The sequence below is a fragment of the Mytilus trossulus genome, chromosome 4 (genome assembly GCF_036588685.1).
Source record: "Mytilus trossulus isolate FHL-02 chromosome 4, PNRI_Mtr1.1.1.hap1, whole genome shotgun sequence".
Taxonomy (NCBI): Eukaryota; Metazoa; Mollusca; class Bivalvia; order Mytilida; family Mytilidae; genus Mytilus; species Mytilus trossulus.
The window spans coordinates 51,839,537-51,859,370 of record NC_086376.1 but is presented as its reverse complement, the minus strand read 5'-3'; the positions used below and the strand labels follow the sequence as shown (position 1 = coordinate 51,859,370).

At 31.2% G+C, this 19,834-nt stretch overlaps 1 protein-coding gene across 2 annotated transcripts in view; it reads left to right on the top strand.

The window, feature by feature from the left end:
- The first annotated feature begins 204 nt into the window (after positions 1 to 204).
- The window catches only part of LOC134715488 (probable G-protein coupled receptor 139), a 94,378-nt gene continuing 74,748 nt past the window's right edge, over positions 205 to 19,834 (top strand). Inside the window, exon 1 of one of the 2 annotated variants that reach the window (XM_063577692.1) lies at positions 205 to 327. The gene's annotated coding sequence lies outside the window, so the exon portion shown is untranslated. Of the gene's footprint in view, positions 328 to 15,855; positions 15,939 to 19,834 lie in introns of those variants that run through there. The other variant, XM_063577693.1, reaches the window with a different exon arrangement.

Here is a 19,834-nt window from a genome sequence, read left to right as displayed (position 1 = left end):
GTACCAAATATGAAACCGTGTTTTGATTAAGTTTTACTGAATCTTATCTATTGATTACAAATAAACAATCGAGATTACTCGTATTTCATTTTCTTTTCTACCTAATATTATTTTAATACTACCATATATAGAATATCTATTTTATTGCGCATGCTTGACATATCGTCAAAATCTACTGCATGCACCGATTATCTATATCATAAATGAAAATCGGTGTGATTTCTCTTTGATAAGGAAGTGAATGCTATTTATTTGATGACTATCTTTTTACCTTATCTTTATGATTATGTAACGTTTTTGTCAGTTTATGGATTAATATATCTAGTGGTAAGTAACTTTTTTCCCATTATAAATGACTTTTTTCCCTATTTAAGTGAATATTAGTTTTTAGATGTAATCATGTGCCACCGTGACATAAAATTACAATTCATTTTAAATTTGATTTTAATTTCACTTGTCAAACATTATATAAAATGACAGAAGCCTTTTTATGATGAATATTGATTTTATTTATTCTTAAATTAAATGTTCGTGTTTTTGGAGTATTCTCTCGTTTGGTTAATTGCTGTAAAATTTGATAATTAAGTACAAATCCCCTCACCGTGTAAAAAAACCTTTTGCTGATTAAAGCATTGATTGTATTATTTGAGATGGACTTACCGAATAAAAAGAAGCGTACTTGTAATTATTCAAGGTATAAAATCAATACTTTCTATATATACAAAAGAATACTAATTCATTAAAGAAGTATATTGGTTCTTGATTTACGCTGTTAAATATACATCTAACACAATCTTCATAAATATTTCCAGCCCCTTTCTTTGCACCATTTAAATGGGTTCATTTGTTTAAATGATGACAAAAATTAGATTTATTGCGTATTCGTTGATTCCTATACCTATCTATACTACTAAAATAACGATCTTCTGATAACGTAATCAGAGATCAATATTTCAATTAGATTGTGTTTCATTATAATACGTTATTCTGATTGGCTAATTGCACATCACATGTTATTCCGTAAGCAGTTGCATGAGACAATAACATTTCATTCATGATGACACAAGGTCCCACAATAAAGTGCACAGGTGAATTTAAACATTTAACTTCATGAAAATCGTGTTTTTATAATCCTAGCTAAAAAATGTAATTATAAGTATTGAATGCTTCTTTTTGTAACTTTATAGGGTTGTAAAAGCGTTGACCGTGCGTACATTTTTAGAATGAAGCGCTTCCGCGCTTCATACAAAATGTACTTCGGTCAACGCTTTTACACCCAAATAAATTTACAAAAAGAAGCATTCAATTCTTAAATACACCGTTTGTTGGTGCGCCTGTCAGATGCGGAACGTACAGATAAGGTAATAGGTAACAGGTGAATAAACTATTGGTATCAGTATCGGACTCGACCCGGAACTTCTTAATTATTGGCAATATTAATTACGTGGAAAACAAAAGGGCCTGGAGTGGTTTAATTTTTAATCTACACCTTTGTACTATATTAGTTATATATAAAGTTGAATTCGTTGATTCGTCGTTTTTACGTGATGAAAAATTGGACCTCATAATTTTAGTATTATAGATATATCAACTATATGGACTGATCGTACTAAGATGTACATGTCCACCTGACTTTGTTGTCTTATTGATGGTTCGTTGGTCAACATTAGATTTTTGTGGTTAGGTCGGTTTCTCAGACACTGAAAGGTGTGTATGTGTGTAATCTGACCTTGTCTTCATTTTCATGGCTCATTGATATCTAAATGTATATGACACCTATTGTAAAGCCTTGATCTTGAAGACTTGCATCTTTAGTCTTATCATGATCAGCAAAGCAGACGAGATATCTCTGCGTATGCACGTTTGTCTCAAAATTGTGTGCATCTTTGTTGAAGGCAATTTAAGTAATTGACCATTCAAATTTGGTAATTAACTAAAATAATTTCTTTTAAAAGTGTTTTTTTTTCGAATTTACTTCGTCAACTCTTACTTAAAAGACTTGTTTTTTTGGGTGGTTAATGAATGAACTGATGATCTCTTGAAGAATAACAAACGATACATTATCATTTAACCTTGAATGGCATTGCCATATAATAGCTGTAAGTATAATTGCTTAAATTTCGTTTTCTTTTAATTATCGAATTATTTTAAGAAGATTTCAGAAAGTTACAATAACATTATATTGTAAAGTACCATAACATCTGTCTCATCCTTTGTTATTTCCGGTTTGACCAGTTTGATTTTATGGCTTTTGAGAATGTACATTGTTATTGACCAGCTTGTTTTTATGGCCGTTGGGAACGTACATTCGTTTCCTTTCATATATATCTTATTTATTCCAAAAATAACATTGTAATCTATAAACAAGCCGAGAAACAAAAAAACAAAATAAAGTACTCGATCCGTATCTGCTTTAATGACTTGATTATAACACCGTTTTTCATGGTTTTGTACTGAATAATTGAATTCAAAATAGCATTTTAGTGAAAAAACCTATTATATTTGACATATATGTATTTGTCTTTATGAAAAAAGTATAACGATTAAATGTCAATTCATATCAGTTAAGATAGAAGATAGACGGCTAATTCGTTACGTTGTAACTTGTTATCGAAATTCGCAAAATGACTTGTTGATGACATCATATCTGCAGTCTTTATGTGAGGTCTATTTGCATGAATACAATAAACATTAGAGCATTGAAAATCATTAGCAGCTTGAAAAGATAAACAAAAATCGATAGAAAACAACAAGTTCTTGGATGCGATGAATCTTAATTTCAACACAATGCACCATAATTTCAACACTCGTTAATTATTAATTAGCCTGCTTTTTGCAAAAAAAGGTTCATTATTGTAAATTTCAAAATAAACATGTGTTTCATGTTCAAACTAGACAAATCTTAAGTTTGTTGACAGATTTCTCTTAAGATCTACGATGCTTTAAAATGTTCACCAAGGAAAAAAACGTGCTCTTAGGTTGTCTTTTTTACAAGTTTAATGTAAATTTTGCGTGAACTATAGGTTTCTTAAAAATGGGTAGCAACCGTTTATTATAAAATGATTTCGTCTTGAATATTTTATCGATTTCAAGATAATATGTGTCAAGTCGTCAAAACGTTATCGAAGAAACGTCCTCAAAATGAAGGACCTTTATCAGTCGATGCCATTTTTGAAATTTTAAAGTAAGACTATTGTAAAAAAAAATACCTCAGGAACAGAAAACATAAGTGAAAGCAAAGGTTACGTACAAGCTGATCGGTTCATTGTGGAACTTTGATTGCCTGTACTTGCTTATGGCTTTTGCTATCACCGAGAATGCATGTTCTTCCCGTCATAATACAGCGAGCATTGGATACACATGCATGATACTATTTCTGCAGTATGGCAAAATTTCAATTTCTAAAACTCTCAATCTCGACCTAACTTGAGATAATCTCGGTTGTTTTGAATTATCGTTTGTATGCACCAAAATATTGCATGTATTTGACTCCACAAACTTTTATCTCGTCCGTTTTTGACAAAGGTAATTATAAAAAAAAATTTAAAAAATACTCTGAAATTGATATCAAACATTTGCATTGTTCTCATGTCAAAACCTTGATAAAATGGGCCCCCATTCTCTGTTAAAGCTCCACTCTTACAGTTAGTGTATCGATAAAACATTTTAGTTTTATGGTAAACTCTCTGCTACTTTCTTGTTAAATCAGCTAATTGGCAGACAATAAATATAAGAAATAATCTTATTCTATTTCCAATAGAGGATCCGTGCATTATTGGCAAACCAGTACAATGATAAGTATATCAAACAACAACAATATATTGATACAAAAGAAAAAAAAAAACAGCATATAACCATATAAATCATAATGTTCAGTGCTCGTGGGCTATGCGGCAGGAGTAGCTTCGTATCCATTATGAAATAAGCTTTTATACATTAAGTCCTCCTCGTGGCTGATGCATATAAACTGAATATGATTGGCAAATATGTATATCATGTATTAAATGTCTTATTTTTTTTCTACCAGACAATTGATTTAAGCAGTGAGAGTATATCGTCATGTTAAAGTACTATAAATTAAAGTTCACAACTGACAAGGAAATACTTAGGTTTTGACTGACATAAAAAAGAAGGATTCTTATTTCCGGTTGATGAAGGCACTGGTAATAAAACAGGCAAGAGTTTTCTGAATTCTGGGACAAAAACGACGTTCATGACATAATATATAATACTGTTTTTTCTTCAAAGTTTATCAATTATTTACCAGATTCCCTTTCAACCTAGTATCATTTTGTTGTCACATTTTCCAACAAAGACCTCCTTGTCTTTTATAATCCATGCAATCTATCTAAATAAATGGAGATGTAACAAGACCTCAGAACCAAAGGTATCTAGAGGTCACCATACGGTCGTCAACAGACCTCAGAACCAAAGGTATCTAGAGGTCACCATACGGTCGTCAACAGACCTCAGAACCAAAGGTATCTAGAGGTCACCATACGGTCGTCAACAGACCTCAGAACCAAAGGTATCTAGAGGTCACCATACGGTCGTCAACAGACCTCAGAACCAAAGGTATCTAGAGGTCACCATACGGTCGTCAACAGACCTCAGAACCAAAGGTATCTAGAGGTCACCATACGGTCGTCAACAATAGACAAGTGTCGATACAATGTGTCACATTCTAAGTCTCCCCACGTCTGGAAAAAAACCGAGTATATGTTTAAAACTGTTAATGATCTGCATTGAACACGAAATCCTGAATTATGAAATCCTTGTTTGTTCATGGCTGTTTTGACTGTTAAATCTATAACGAATAATCATAAAAATTTGTAGGAAGACTTTTGAGGTTTTAAATTTTATTTATTGAAAATCGCTTGCATGCGTATTTCGAAAACATAAATATCTGTCAAAGATCAAAGTGTACAGATGAATTCGACACAAGTGCACGTCTTAATATTTTTCCATCAAGTTGAAGTCTCGAAGTCTTTTACTGGTTTCTAGTTGAACAATTTACAGTAACTGTTCCATTGAAGTAAACATATTTACAATAGCGTGTTTCTTCCGTCTATATGAAAAGGAATATAACGAGTTAAATTGTATATATCGCTTGATACCAATACTAGTGCAATAATAAATTTTCGTATATCAGAATACATATACATGTTTAGTACATGAGCTTGTTTTTCAATACAAGCATTTTATAAGAAGTATAGAATTATTTCTTGATTTTTCATATTAAAAGTACACATGTATGGGAAATAGTTAATATAAAACAAATGAATTGGAAATAGCTACAATAAAAATATTTAGCAGAAGAGTATAAGAGACTTGAGGTTTACAAAATGTCCAGAAATATTGTGGTGCTAGCTAAAAACAAGAGAGGTTACACATTGTTGATAAAAAGGTTGAAATCAAGCAACCATCATAAAGTCGTCAAGATCTTTCGTATAAGTATGAGTTGTTTGAACCGGATCTTTCGTCTAAGTATGAATTGTTTGATCCGGATCTTTCGTCTAAATATGAGTTGTTTGATCTGTCACTGATGATATTTCAGTAACATATAAAACAAAATTGAGAAATTGAAAAATGGAAATGGGGAGTGTGTCAAAGAGAAAACAACCTGACTAAAGAGCAGAACACAGACGAAGGCCACCAATGAATCTTCACCACAGCGAGAAAATCCCAAGTCCGGAGGCGGGCTTCAGCTGGCTCCCTAACAATAATGTGTACTAGTTCAGGGAAACCGGACATAATACCAAAATTATACAAGACAAACAAAGGCCAGAGGCTCCTGACTTGAGACAGGCTCAAAAATGCAGCGGGGTTAAACATGTTTAGTGATATCTCAATCCTCTCTAATCCTCTAGCCAATGTAGAAACAACTAACACACAGAAATTCGCACAGTTTGTTATGATGTAACATATTTATCTGATGTTACTTATTTGCATATATTTCGCTGAGGCTTGACTCACTTGACGCACTTAATAATGAAGTATATTGGTTGTTAGTAGAGGGTGAAGCTTTTTCATTTTATCGAACGATAATTCTACTTACAGAAAAATCTACTAGCTGATGTTTTGCTTAAATGAATTACCATTTTGTATTTCTGTTTGATCTCTCATAAATTTATAAGAAATTAACCTGTAACTAAACGTCAAATTTAATCTGAAACCGACTCTTTTCTTATTTTATTAGGTTAAATGATCTTAACGGACTTAACTGCCATCAACTACTGCACCCCATTGTTCCAGTTTAGGGCCAAAACTTATTAAAGCCTCATTACTGCTACAATTCGGGAATATCAAAGACTCTGAACTTTGTTATATCAAATTCATTAGTTTACCTGAAGAAAAAAATCGATATTTCAGTGTTTCAGTAGGCAGAATCAATTTGCGCCAATTGTAGTCTTGAAAAGGTATTAACTGCGCCACTCTCTTTTATTTTGATGGTATTAATTGCGCCAATAAATGAAACGAAATTGCGCCACATTTACCTGTAAATATTTTTTACTTATATCATACCTCTTCATGTTTTGCCTATATCACACATGTACTATAATTAACCTTTCCACTTAAGATTTAAATCATTAAATTTAAGATAACTCACAAAAAAATAAATTGTTTAGTAGTAGAATATTTTTTCACGAGTCAAGATGTCTGATATATACCATTCAAGAAAAGAGAGTCAGGCATTTGTGAAGAAAACTGGAGAAATAAGGTCGTGTTGTGCTAGGTTATTCATATTCAATTATTTTGAATGGATAAATAGATCATATTCATGAAACAAATGTCTGTTGCCGTCAAAATCAAAAGCTTGTTACAAGAAAATGATTACATTAGATGTATGTTTCATTATAATACTTTATTCTGATTGGATAACTGCACATCATGTGTTATTCCTTAAGCAATTGCATCACTCAATAAAACTTTTCATTTATGATAACACGTGGTCAAAAAATAAAGTGCACAGGTAAATTAAATAAAAACTTGATAACAATCGTGTTTTCGTGATTTTAGCTAAAAAATGTAATTATAAGTATTGAATGCTTCTTTTTGTAACTTCATAAGGTTGTAAAAGCGTTGACCGTGCGCACATGTTTAGCTTCATACAAAATGTACTTAATTCGGTCAACGCTTTTACATCCCAATAAAGTTACAAAAAAAAGCATTCAATTCTTAAATGTTTTCCTTACTTGGTTAAAGGTGCAAAAAGATTAATCTGACCTTGAATAATACCATCATTCATCTCGATTTTGAAAATAAAATGCACAAAACAGTAAGAGACCTTTTCCCCCAGAAGTCGTTATTAAGTCATATAGATTTCCCAAACCCGGACAAAGGAGGAGGGAAGTCAATTATTTAGTTGATATGTATGAATGAAAATAAATAAGATTGTCGCAAATTGGATCATTATTTTATTGGCGCAAATGATAACTATAGTTTTGAAAATAAGGTGGCGCAAAAGAAGTATTGGCGCAATTAAGTTGTGGCGCAAATGAGTTACTTTTTGGCGCAAAAAGATATCGCTCGTTTCAGTCCCTTTGTTTTATAAGAAAATTAATACAACTTTCATTTTTCATTTTTTTAGAACGTCAATTGGGTTGTAGGTCCTAGATTGTAAATTCTTATATTGTTGTATTTGTCAGATTAAAGTGTTCTTTGACCTACAAATCGAAAGTTCAAAAAAGAAAAAAAAAAAATAATAATTTGAAAACTGTCTTATTAATTGATTTAAGCAGTAACTGTTACAGAATATGATCACTATATAATAGCAATAAATTAAAGTACAAAACCGACAAGGAAGTCCTCATGTTTTAGTGACATGAAAAATCCTTTTCTTATGACCCAGACTTTAGATTTCCAAAGCTGTATTTAACTTTTCGGTTTATTTCGGTTTTTAATGCTCTTCGTACCTAATTTTACCTTCCAATTGTTTTCGAGCGTTACTTGTGACTTTGATGTAGACATAACGGCCCTAGGAGTCTGGCGTTCAACATTATAAGCCTGGTAATTTAGATGAGTTTTCATAGTTACTGTCCTTTGCAACTTAGACAGGGGGGATCGATTGGAGACAAATATTGATAAGGTCTCGTAAGAACCTTTATCCGTATCCCATTTTCTGTTTACCGAATTATTTCCCGATCATAAAAAATATCACATTTTACAGCAACAACGTTAATATGCAATTCGTCGTATATGAAAAGTTTTCTATAAATAGGTTATCTTCGGAAAAGATCCTAAAATAAAATAGAGACATAATAGAATTAAACGGAACAGATTGCGCAATAACCATTACCAATTCGTCATGTTTGGGTATCAGATGAAATTAAATAGTCTCGGGAGTTTTCATAAAGGCTATTCAATGATCCCCATCTTTATTTATCGACTTCCAATCTAAATATTGGCTCTCAATTAGTTATATATGAGTGAACATGCTGTAATGCATTCCTAATTTTCATTTATTTGTTCCAGTCAATATGTTTAATGTCTGATTTAGTATCGCATTATGCTTCTTTTGTACTTCTGTTGTTATGCACATGTCAAAATCCCTAAAAATCATTGCTTTAATTCGACAGTTATTTATGATTAATTCGGATGTTTTTGTAAAATACTGTCATATTTAGAATTCCTTGCTGTAATCATTCGTGAGATTTTTTTTATTCATTTGCAAAATATTAAAATTCATCTTATTTAAAAAAAAAAAAAAAAACATCGAACAATTTTAGGAATGGAAATCTAGTATAAGATAAAAAAAAAAAAAGTTTTTTTCATACACTTTTGCCGTGTACTTTTACAGGAGAAATGAACATATTAATATTTTCGTCTTTTTTTCGACATATTAATCTTTTCGTCTTTTTTTCGATAAAAACTGTCTTTCGATTTATGATTTTGATTGCCTCATTGCTTCTTACTTATATGTAATTAGGTTTGTGCATTGCAAACAACATTCAGTATACGATGCATTTGTTTTTTCGTTTTGCGTATGTTTTAAGGTTATAAAAGAAGTTCATCACGACTACTTCTGTAACGTCAACCATACAATAAACAATTTAATGGTTTTATACTTCGTGATTTCTGTAAACATTCAGTTTGAGTATCTTTCATGAATAAATAATAACGTATAAGGGCAAATAGTTTACTGTGATCCCTAAAGGTCTTCCCCACTATTACAGGGCGCCGAATGGGACTCTTGTGGTTTTGTACTCAAAATTCAATTTTGTACGGACAAAAGTGACTTTTGTTCAACAAAAATGAGTTCAGTTTAACAAAATTTGTATCATACTACAAATTTAAAATTTTGTCATACAAAATGATCTATCAGCGGACAAAAGTCACTTTTGTCATGACAGAATTCATTTTTGTTACACAGACTTGACTTTTGTTACCTAATTTGAAAGTTGGGCGACAAAAGTCAATTTTGTATTCAAATTAGTTTAGTTTGGTTTCTGTGAGCTAATTTGCATACAAAATCGACTTTTGTTACACAAAATTGACTTTTGTGAGACAAAATTGACCAATGTGATCAACAAAATTGACTTTTGTGAGACAAAATTAACCAATGTGAGACAAAATTGACTTTTGTCTCACCAAAATTGACAAAACTGAATTTTGTCTCAACAAAGTTGACAAAATTGAATTTTGTCTCAACAAAATTGACAAAATTGAATTTTGTCTGAACAAAATTGACAAAATTGAATTTTGTCTCAACAAAATTGACAAAATTAAATTTTGTCTCAACAAATTGATTTTTGTCTCACGAAAGTCAATTTTGTCTCACGAAAGTCAATTTTGTCTCATAAAAGTAAATTTTGTTGTTACAAAATTGAACTTTGTCGTCACAAAAATGAATTTTGTCGTCACAAAATTGAATTTCGTCTCAACAAAATTGACAAAATTGACTTTTGTCTCAACAAAATTGACAAAATTGACTTTTGTCTCAACAAAATTGACAAAATTGATTTTTGTCTGAACAAAATTGACAAAATTGACTTTTGTCTCAACAAAATTAACAAAATTGAATTTTGTCTCACAAAAGTAAATTTTGTCTCACAAAAGTTAATTTTGTCTCACAAAAGTTAATTTTGTCTCACAAAAGTCAATTTTGTCTCACAAAAGTCAATTTTGTCTCACAAAATTGAATCTAACATCACACAATTGACTTTTGTGATTTAATTTCCATATCAGGTATCAAAAGTCAATTTTGTATGCAAATATGTTTATATTTGCATACCTTTTAGACAAAATTGACTTTTGTCATGACAAATGTGAATTTTGTCTACAAAAATGAATTTTGTCATGACAAAAATGAACTTTGTCTACACAAATGAATTTTGTCATCACAAAATTGAAGTTCTCACAAAACAAATCTGTAGCACATAGTTTTGTAAGACAAAAATGATTTTGTTATGACAGAATTGAATTTTGTACAAAACCACAAGAGTCCCATTCGGCGCCCCGTAACTATATCCACGTGCTGAATGTGTTTCCAAGCGGCGAATCATATCAAATCTTTAAATTTACAACGAGAGTTTTAAGTTTAATGAAAAATCACTACGAATTACCAGAATTCTGTTACCCGAGTTGTTATGTTATGATAAGTATTACATGTAAAAGCTCAACTTCTTTCTTGTTTATTTTAGATGTTCAGAGTTAAAGATGTCATGTTAATTTTTGTTCATGTGATTATTTATGTGTGTTTTTCCTTTTGTCTTGCAGTTTAAACTGATAAGCTTGCATTTTTGCCGTACATGTGGCTTTTTTTTTGTTAGTCGAGAAAACTGAATAGAATTCATATCTCATTATCATGTAATGGTCTAGTTACTATAGTGGAGATCATTTCTAACCTCTCATCAAATCTGTCAGAATCTGTAAGGAGAACTGTTCTAAAATCACAAAATGACAGTATGTAGAACTTTCATTCTGATACCTTTCAGACAGTTCTAGCTAGAACAGTTTTAGCCTAGAACTAATTTGGTCAGTTCTACCTAGAACTGATTAAGACAGAACAGTTTTAGACAGTTCTATACGACAAAAACAGTTATAGTTTTAAGAACTCTTTGTCTATAATATATATAAATACGTCAAAAGAATATAGTATATATTAAAACATTCTCATCGCAGCACTGTTTTAACATTTCTCGAGATGCCCTAACTGCAGTGACGTCATTTAGAATTGTTCTACAATCCTGACAGGATTGACTAGTTCTACAGCTAGAACAGTTTTAGACAGTTCTGCTGACAGTTCTACGGTTACAACTGATTTAGTCAGTTCTGCTGACAGTTCTACGACAAGAACTGATTTGTACAGTTCTACCTAGAACAGTTTTAGACAGTTTTCTACCCTAGAACTGCATGATCCTGACAGTTCTACAGTTCTACCTAGAACTGATTTGGTCAGTTCTACCTAGAACTGATAATGACATTTCTACCTAGAACTGATTCTGACAGTTCTACCTAGAACTGGTTCTGACAGTTCTACTTAGAACAGTTCTAGGAAAAACTGTTCTAGGACAAGTTAGAACAGTTATATATATGACAGATTATTCTGACAGTTCTAATGGTAGGTTAGAAGTGATCTCCACCGTATGCATGAAATATAAGCCACTTAATGTGTAACAGTCTTCAATCGTTTTGCTATTATTTTAATAAGATGGCTTTGCAGTTAATCTAGGTGTTACCACTAGTATATCCGATGAAACTTACCAACATTCTAGTTGGACATACACAGAAATTCTTTACGTGACAAGTTACTGCTTGATAAAGTGTTTCTGGTATTTTTGGGGTCGTATAGTCATGTATACCTGTCCAAAGTCAATTACATTTTAATAATGGTTTTGTTCTTTTTAGTCATTGGTGGTTATATGCTATTCATAGTCTTTGTTTAAATAACAACTATTATGCAGACACATTTCTATATTTTAAGACCACTCCGTTTTATTTCATTCACATTTTCCAAATTTGTGACCCGTCACAAGCAAACAGAACAGTATTTGTGTCTGCTTGTGTTTTATTTTTTTAAACATTACATATAGGTAACGCATATATAATTATAATACAAGCTGTAAAAAGATTCAGGAAAAACGGTTGAAACTTTGGAGTAGAACTGCTATCTACTAGTATACTAGTTTACCAATTTCAACTTTCATAATAATAGTTTATTTACTAATGTTTATTTCATCTTTAGATGAAACCATGTGTACTTTAATATTCGAAGGAATTTATACAAATGATTCTTCAAAGAAGTACAATAATGTTCTCCTTTATATACTAATTTAAACATCTTTCTCTTCATATTCACGCCAAATGGAGTAACCTAGGAGAAGCGAAGCCGAAAGCTGAAACAGACACAAAATTGCAAAAAGATATTATTGTGTTTCATTGATTGACTTGATGAAATGAACTTTAAAAAAGTGCAACCTTACAAACTTAAGGTAAAATTTAATAGCAACAGAAAAATTTTAATAGTATATTGATAACAACTTACTTCGGGGCATTGATCACTCCTAATCCGTGAAAATTTAAATTTCATTCACATCGTGACAATATTGATCGTAAATGCAAAAATATTTACATAATGACTTTCATTTATTTCATATATTACTGAAATAAATAAAATTTATCTATATGTTTTCATTTGAAAATGACAATATTTTGCTTACTTCAACCTAATTTGAGTACGCCAGTTATAGGGATTTACACGTTTAGAAACTCGTATGAATAGAATAAATCTTGACTTTCATGTCTTCAAGACTTGATAAATCAGCTTATATTTATAAGCACTATAATCCTAAAACATTAAAAGTTGTAATCCATCGTTTATCTTTCTAGTACTTGAGTTATATTTTTTTATTCATATACGCCGATTAAATATTCATTAAACATCAATATTTGGTCCTGTTCGTCGATTGGAGGTTATAAGTTTAACCAGTCCATTCAAATCCGTCCAAAAAAGGACATCCATGGTGATGTTGTATTTATAAATAAATTGCATGTATGTCATCCATATTCGTAGCCATAAGGAACAAAAATGGTCAAACACTATAGTAAATTTTACTTTTAACATCGACGATATTGATATTATGAATTGATTCAGATATATTTTTAGCCTAACTACAAATAAAAGGGAATTGTTGTTCTGGAGATCCTAAGATCACACCGGTTTTAGTGGAGTTTGTGTTGCTCAGTCTTTTGTTTTCTTTATTGTTGTAAGCTGATGTTTGTCTTTTTGTACTTTTTATCATGGCTTTGTCTGGTTCTCCTTGGCTTCTGAGTTTGAATGTCCCTTTGGTATTTTTCGCATCTCTTCTGTAACTGGTGTAAGATTCAGTTTGCAGGGTTTTGAAATGTGACGTCACACCCACACGTTTAAAAGATTATTTTTACCAATAGAGTCATAAAAGATAACAAACTCAGATTGTTCTTTCTTTTTCGGCTGAATGGACTTCTACAGTTCTTCGTTATATTTATCATGCTAGCCTTTTGTCATTGAATTGTAGTGTTTTTGTTTTAAATTGCAGGATGGTCGTTTCAATATTTCTGTACATAGAAATAACGCCAATTTACCATGGATGTATTTCACAGCGAGGAAATTTTCAAAAAAATCTCAGTATATCACATGTTTATGTGTTGAGATTTTGATTTTAACGCAACAAATGAGCACTTCTCTGTCTGTATGTGTCAAAATGTTTAAATTCTTACGGTCTCAAGTTGGCCTAAAACTGCAATATTGATAAATCTGTAGGTAGGTTGGGTTTTTTGAATTTAAGAAAACCAACTCATATATTATCGGATGCTATAAGTTATGTGTTCTCTTCTAAATGAAAACATATTCTTTTTGGATCCGGATATCTTTCAATAATGCAACAAAGCAAAAAAAGAACACATAGCATAAACTGCAATTTAGCATCTTTGCCATTTAAAATTTTACCTTGTGTGTGAAACATTTACAAGATAAATTATAATATTACTCCTTACTATATACATGTAGGCATGGCCACCCCATACCACGCTGCTTTTATTTCATGTTTGAGACTTTGCTTTATGTTAAATATTTGTAGAAGTTTAAAGAAAGTAGTGGTTTGTTTTTATATCAGCCGATACCAGATTGTGTTTCTGTTACCCTTGTAGTCGTAGATATTATAACTTAGTTTCCAATAGACCTTATCGCTATTTCGAAATCTGTGACACTTGAACGAAGACTTTGCGACACTTGAACTATTGACACTTTTGCGTTTTTGCGTCAGATATTTCATCTGATGACGTTACAGTTTTACTGGAACATCCGAGATGGCTTGTAATGGCTGACAAATAGCAACAGATTGTATGCAAAGGGAGTCAAAACAAATAGACTTTTTGAATATTCCAATATAATTCAGTTGTTGTTTTGTTCTTCTCTTTTGTTGTTTAATATCAGTGTAATATTATGAGAAGGCAACTGTTTTGTTTAATTTTGTTTTCATGTCAAAATAAAGTTACGTAATAAAATACATTCCACCCTTTAAAAAAAATGCATTTGCCAAAAAATAGGAACTTTGACATGTTCCTTCGGCTTCAAGTTGTAATATGCTGGGCAAATGTTCATCATTGAATTAATCTTTTTAACTACCTGTCGACATATATAGCTGCTTACATTTCGAATATCAGAATTTGTTAAGTCGATTTCTAAATAGCTTTTAACAGCAAATTAGGAAATAAATGAAAGTGAAATTCCACAAAAGATTTGTAAATGAAAATAATTCAACCTTAAAACCTAACTAGACTTCTTTCTAACCCGGAAATCTAATTTAAGTTTGTTTTCGAAATCCGAAAAATCTTGTTATGCAACCATGTCACGCTCGATATTGGCAAATATATACTCTAAAAGCAGGTACTTTAACTCTATATTATCTCAGTATTGACACAAGAAATTAACTAACAGGAAAGATTGTTTCCTAAACATTATTCTCAAATTAGTTTTTCATGTCATTTTCTTGATTAAGCCAATAACATCCCTATTTGTATTGAAATAATTACGCATGGTTTTATGATCAATTGCAGCAAGTTTTGTTTGAACCTTTTAGAAAAAGTAAACACTGAAATAGAAATCATCTTCACTAATCAGAATTTTATTAATTTTCGAAGCATTTAAAGGGTCATCGAACGCGAGTTGGTAATATTTTAGTACTTAATTGTCAAGAGCACGAAAATGAATACAGAATAATGCTATATGCAAGATGAAATTGTCTTTTTCTCATCTGATGGTAAATAATATAAAATTATTAATAAATAAAGAAACGATAAACTATTTGATCATAATGTGATGCTGTTTTTATACAATTATTGATAAAAATTGGAAAGACGCCCACGTTCAAATGAACGTCTTTGAGGAAAGGCAAACAAAAAGAAATGCTAGAGAAATCCTAGATTTAAGACAAAACCCTTGACAGACAACCATTTAACAACGCCAATACGTTAAAAATAAAAGCTTCTTTATTATATATAACGTTTACATATCTATATCAAATGAACATAAATAACAGCTGGAAAAGCTTATTGCTTAACGACATTAGTAGAATATTATATTTTTACTTGTGCTGTTTTAATTGAAGAGCGTATTAACTCTCGTGTTTACTTAGATGTATAAGAATGTTTCTTTTGTGTAGGTTCTGTAGTGGAAAGTGTCGACAGCCGCCTAGTCCCTGTTTGCGACAGAAGTATGAACATAATATATTATAAATATTATTAATATTACAAGTATAAGTCATAAAAACAACAAAAGGTGTGGTAATTATTTATTACAAGTAGTTTTTCTTGTTTTGATGTTATTTTTAACAAGTTTAGAATAACCACAAATATTTAACCATCATAACATATAGACACTTTTTGTACGCACTGGTATTTCAAACTTGTAGGTTTTGTTGGATTCAAATGTTCTAAAATATGATTACATGATTAGGGTAAGTAATAGACATATCTAATATCCATTAAAAATGTAAATACCATCTTTTTTATTCCCCTTTTTATGTATGTTTTAATAGATGTTAGGTTCCGAAGGAGATGTGTCTTATTACGATGTTATGTTTACAATTTGGAAATTAGTACTTGGCGTTCATTATCACTGGACAAGTATACATTTGTTTAGGGGCCAGCTGAAGGACGCCTCCGGGTGCGGGAATTTCTCGCTGCATTGAAGACCTGTTGGTGACCTTCTGCTGTTGTTTTTTATTTGGTCGGGTTGTTGTCTCTTTGACACATTCCCCATTTCCATTCTCAATTTTATAAACTGAAAATCATGTCAATAGGTTTGTGCAATTTTACGAAATGAATTTAATTGTCTGTCTTTCGGGAAATGTTTGCTTAATTGCTGTATGAGCGTGACCTCGGAGTACAACAGTGCAGTGGTCAATCGTTGAAACATATACCACAAAAATATAATAAACTTTGAATAAAAAATGATTTGGTAATGGAAGCAAATTGGTTCTTGTATAAAAGAAGATATTTTGGGGGAAACGAGAAGCTTGTAATCTAGCAACAATATTTTAGAAAAATATATTGGTTCATTGGTATAACTTTAAATGTTTATGGTAATTGATTTGATCCATCAAACCAACAGCACAATTGCTCATTTACAAGTTCTTTTAAAGGTACAAGGTACTAGGATAAACGGGGATAAAATAAAAAAATAATATTATATGTAGCAAAGTTGATGGAAAATTTGAAACATAAAGCACATCTTAAAGTATCCGGTCGCCCTGTCGCAAAATTAAGTCGATGCTGCCTAATGCAATGGTCTTAATTGTTTAAGAGCTGTAATTATAAAGGGATAATACAAAACTTGCAGGTTTTGTACAAGTTCCTATAACCAATTAGGTTACCCATAACCAATTTGGTTAACGTGTTAATAAGCAGCGAAAGTTTGAAACTAAGTCTTTCACATTTGTAAGATCAGATCGTAGAAAATACGAGATCTTAAAGTAGGATTGCTTTAAAATGTTTATCGGAGATTTATTGAGTGTTTTCAGATTGGTGTAAAGCAACTGTTGCAAAATAGTTGTCTGTTATATATATACTTATGATAAACTTGTCTGTCATCATACTCACAAAAATATATGTATATAATCATATATTAAATCATCGATACCAACAGCAGTTGAAACAAAAAACGTACCCAGTAGATAAAGAGCATCTTGTGTTCTATTTACCGCCCATCATGCTGATAAACTAGTTTCTTCTAGGGTTCTGCAGATTATCAAATTCATGTGTCATTGTGTTCAATTTAACATAATATTGTAAAAAGTGAAAATTTATAGAATTCAAACAATGTTCTACTATTAAAATATTCTTTGATAAAACATTTTTTAGAATAACAGTTCTGACCTAAGCTTCTCGACCTTAGGCGACAAATCGTATCAAAGCTGGTTATTTTCATTCTTTGACATTTTATATATACAGAATAATAAGAAACATAGACGCACATATGGCAATCTTAACTAATCTGACATCTTACGTAAACATAACACACAGAAAACCAAAACGCTCACCGAATTATTGGTCAGGTTAATCAGGTTTCTCCTTTTCTAAGCAGACGTAAAAGGTATAATAGCTGTATTCAGTCATGTTATGTTACACCAAAATCCTAGATTAAAAAGGGGGTGAGAGCTTTTTAACATGCTTTACCTCGCCACATTATGTATATGTGGTCATGTCCCAAGTTCTGAGCCTGAAATTCAGGGGTTGTCGTTTGTTGCTGTATATAATATTCTGTTTTTCGTTCATTTTTTTTGTACATAAATTGGGCCGTTAGTTTTCTCGCATTTGTTACATACATTTGTCATTAGGGGTCTTATAAATCTGACTATGCCGTTTTGGTTTAACTCATTGTTGAAGGGCGTACGATGATCTACAGTTTCCAAACTCTGTGTCATTTGGTCTCTTTTAGAGATTTGTCCATTGGCAATCATACCACATTCTAATACTCATAAATTCATAACAATTTTTACATATATCACATAGTTTTTGAGGTTTTTTTTATTAAAGTATGTTTAGTGATGATATCTTTTTTTACCTTCAAAATACCCTGGCCTTGGAACAGCGACCATGGCGACGATTCGTTTTACAGGAGTTTCTTTTAATTGTTTGATAATTTTATAAAAAAAAAATATCTTCATTTTGATATTTTGTGGGTTTTTTTACCATCAGTTTTCAATCAACTAATAATATATAACATATAAAATTTGTTTATATATGTACCTCGACTTTGTTGATATAGTAGTACTTTTTTTATTGGTAATCTATAATATATACCATAACACCTTATTTTATGGCATTTTATTTAGATATCTACTCCTTAAAGAAATTAGTTCATCGTTCTTAAGTGTGGTAGTAGGATCCTTATCCTTGCTTGACATGCATTTGTTTAGCCATGCTTGTCCGACATTAACGCCAAAACGAAAATAAGATATTTGTAATTCGGATGACTAAAAAGAACTCGTACAGTGTCACAATTTTGGCTTATAATCTGACTTTAGATGTCATTAAAGACAGCAATTCTTTCCCTTTTAAATGAATTATAGTTCCATCATGTCCTCGAATATCCGTCTTGTGCTTATTAATTACGAGATGATGCGGAGAGTGATGTCAAAAAGAATATTCATAATCACAAAAACAAACTGGCAACTAAAAAAAACAAAACAAGAGGTGATCTGATTTTCTTAACATATCTCAATTCTTCATTGATTAATATTAGTATATTTTGGTCTAGTCGTGAATAATCCAGAAATATTTGTCATTTTTCAAATACTACCAGCAGGTAAATGACTACATACATCATATGACTTAATAATTATATTTATTAAAAACAAAAATATTCACCCTAACATTAATTTTATTCTTGTTTGTAATCGTTTTCTTATCAAAATCCGGTCATGAATGTTATATGGAATGTCAAAAATATTACACAAATTCATGGACAACAAATTGAGTACCAACTAGTGTAGGAAAATAAAAGTACGATATACTATACAGACAAGACTGACCAGTTAAAAATAAATCCAGTTAGAAGGGTGTTTATACTTAAAGATAACTTCCCAGGAAATGGCAGTTGTTATCTGATAGTTCGTTTCTCTGTGTCTTGCATTGTCGTTTGTTTTTTGTTACACTTCGGTGTTTCTGTTGTTTTCCACTTATAGTTGGTGTGTTTCCCTCGGTTTTAGTTTGTAACATGGATTTGTTTTCTCTCAATCGATTTATATGTTTTTTGCTACTAGTGTTACCTTCATTTATAAACGAATTTGCGTACAATTAGTTATATGTTATACTCTTTGGAATTACTTAAAAAGTACAGATAGACTTAGCCAACGTTTCCCTGTCTTTCAAGGTATCATTTAATAGTTAACCTTTGAAGAAAGAAAAAAAAGAAAAAACTCCTATTGGATTTACAAGTAAGAACGAAAAATGTTATGAAATGGGAAGGGTTGTCTTCAATCATTACTCGGTTGACCTTTTCGGAATATCTGTGTTACAGAGACTATAAAGATTCGTTTGTCAAACAACAATTACGGTTGCCATGAGAAACACGACAAGTACTTCTTTTGCATGTTTACCCTTTTAGAACATCCCATTTATTTCACAAGCTTATTCGTGTTCACTAAATCTAAATGAGTCTCCAAAATGTTATGATGACTGCTCTTAATTTTTTTGCCGTGTTTCCCTTTTCAATGGTAACATATTTATTTATAGCTCTGCGCTCAGTATTTTCCCCCTCCTAATTTATATTTTATAGCGCCGTGCTAAGCATGTCTGTCATTCGATAAGATTTTTGACAGCGCCATGCTCAGTATGTCTGTCCTTTGGT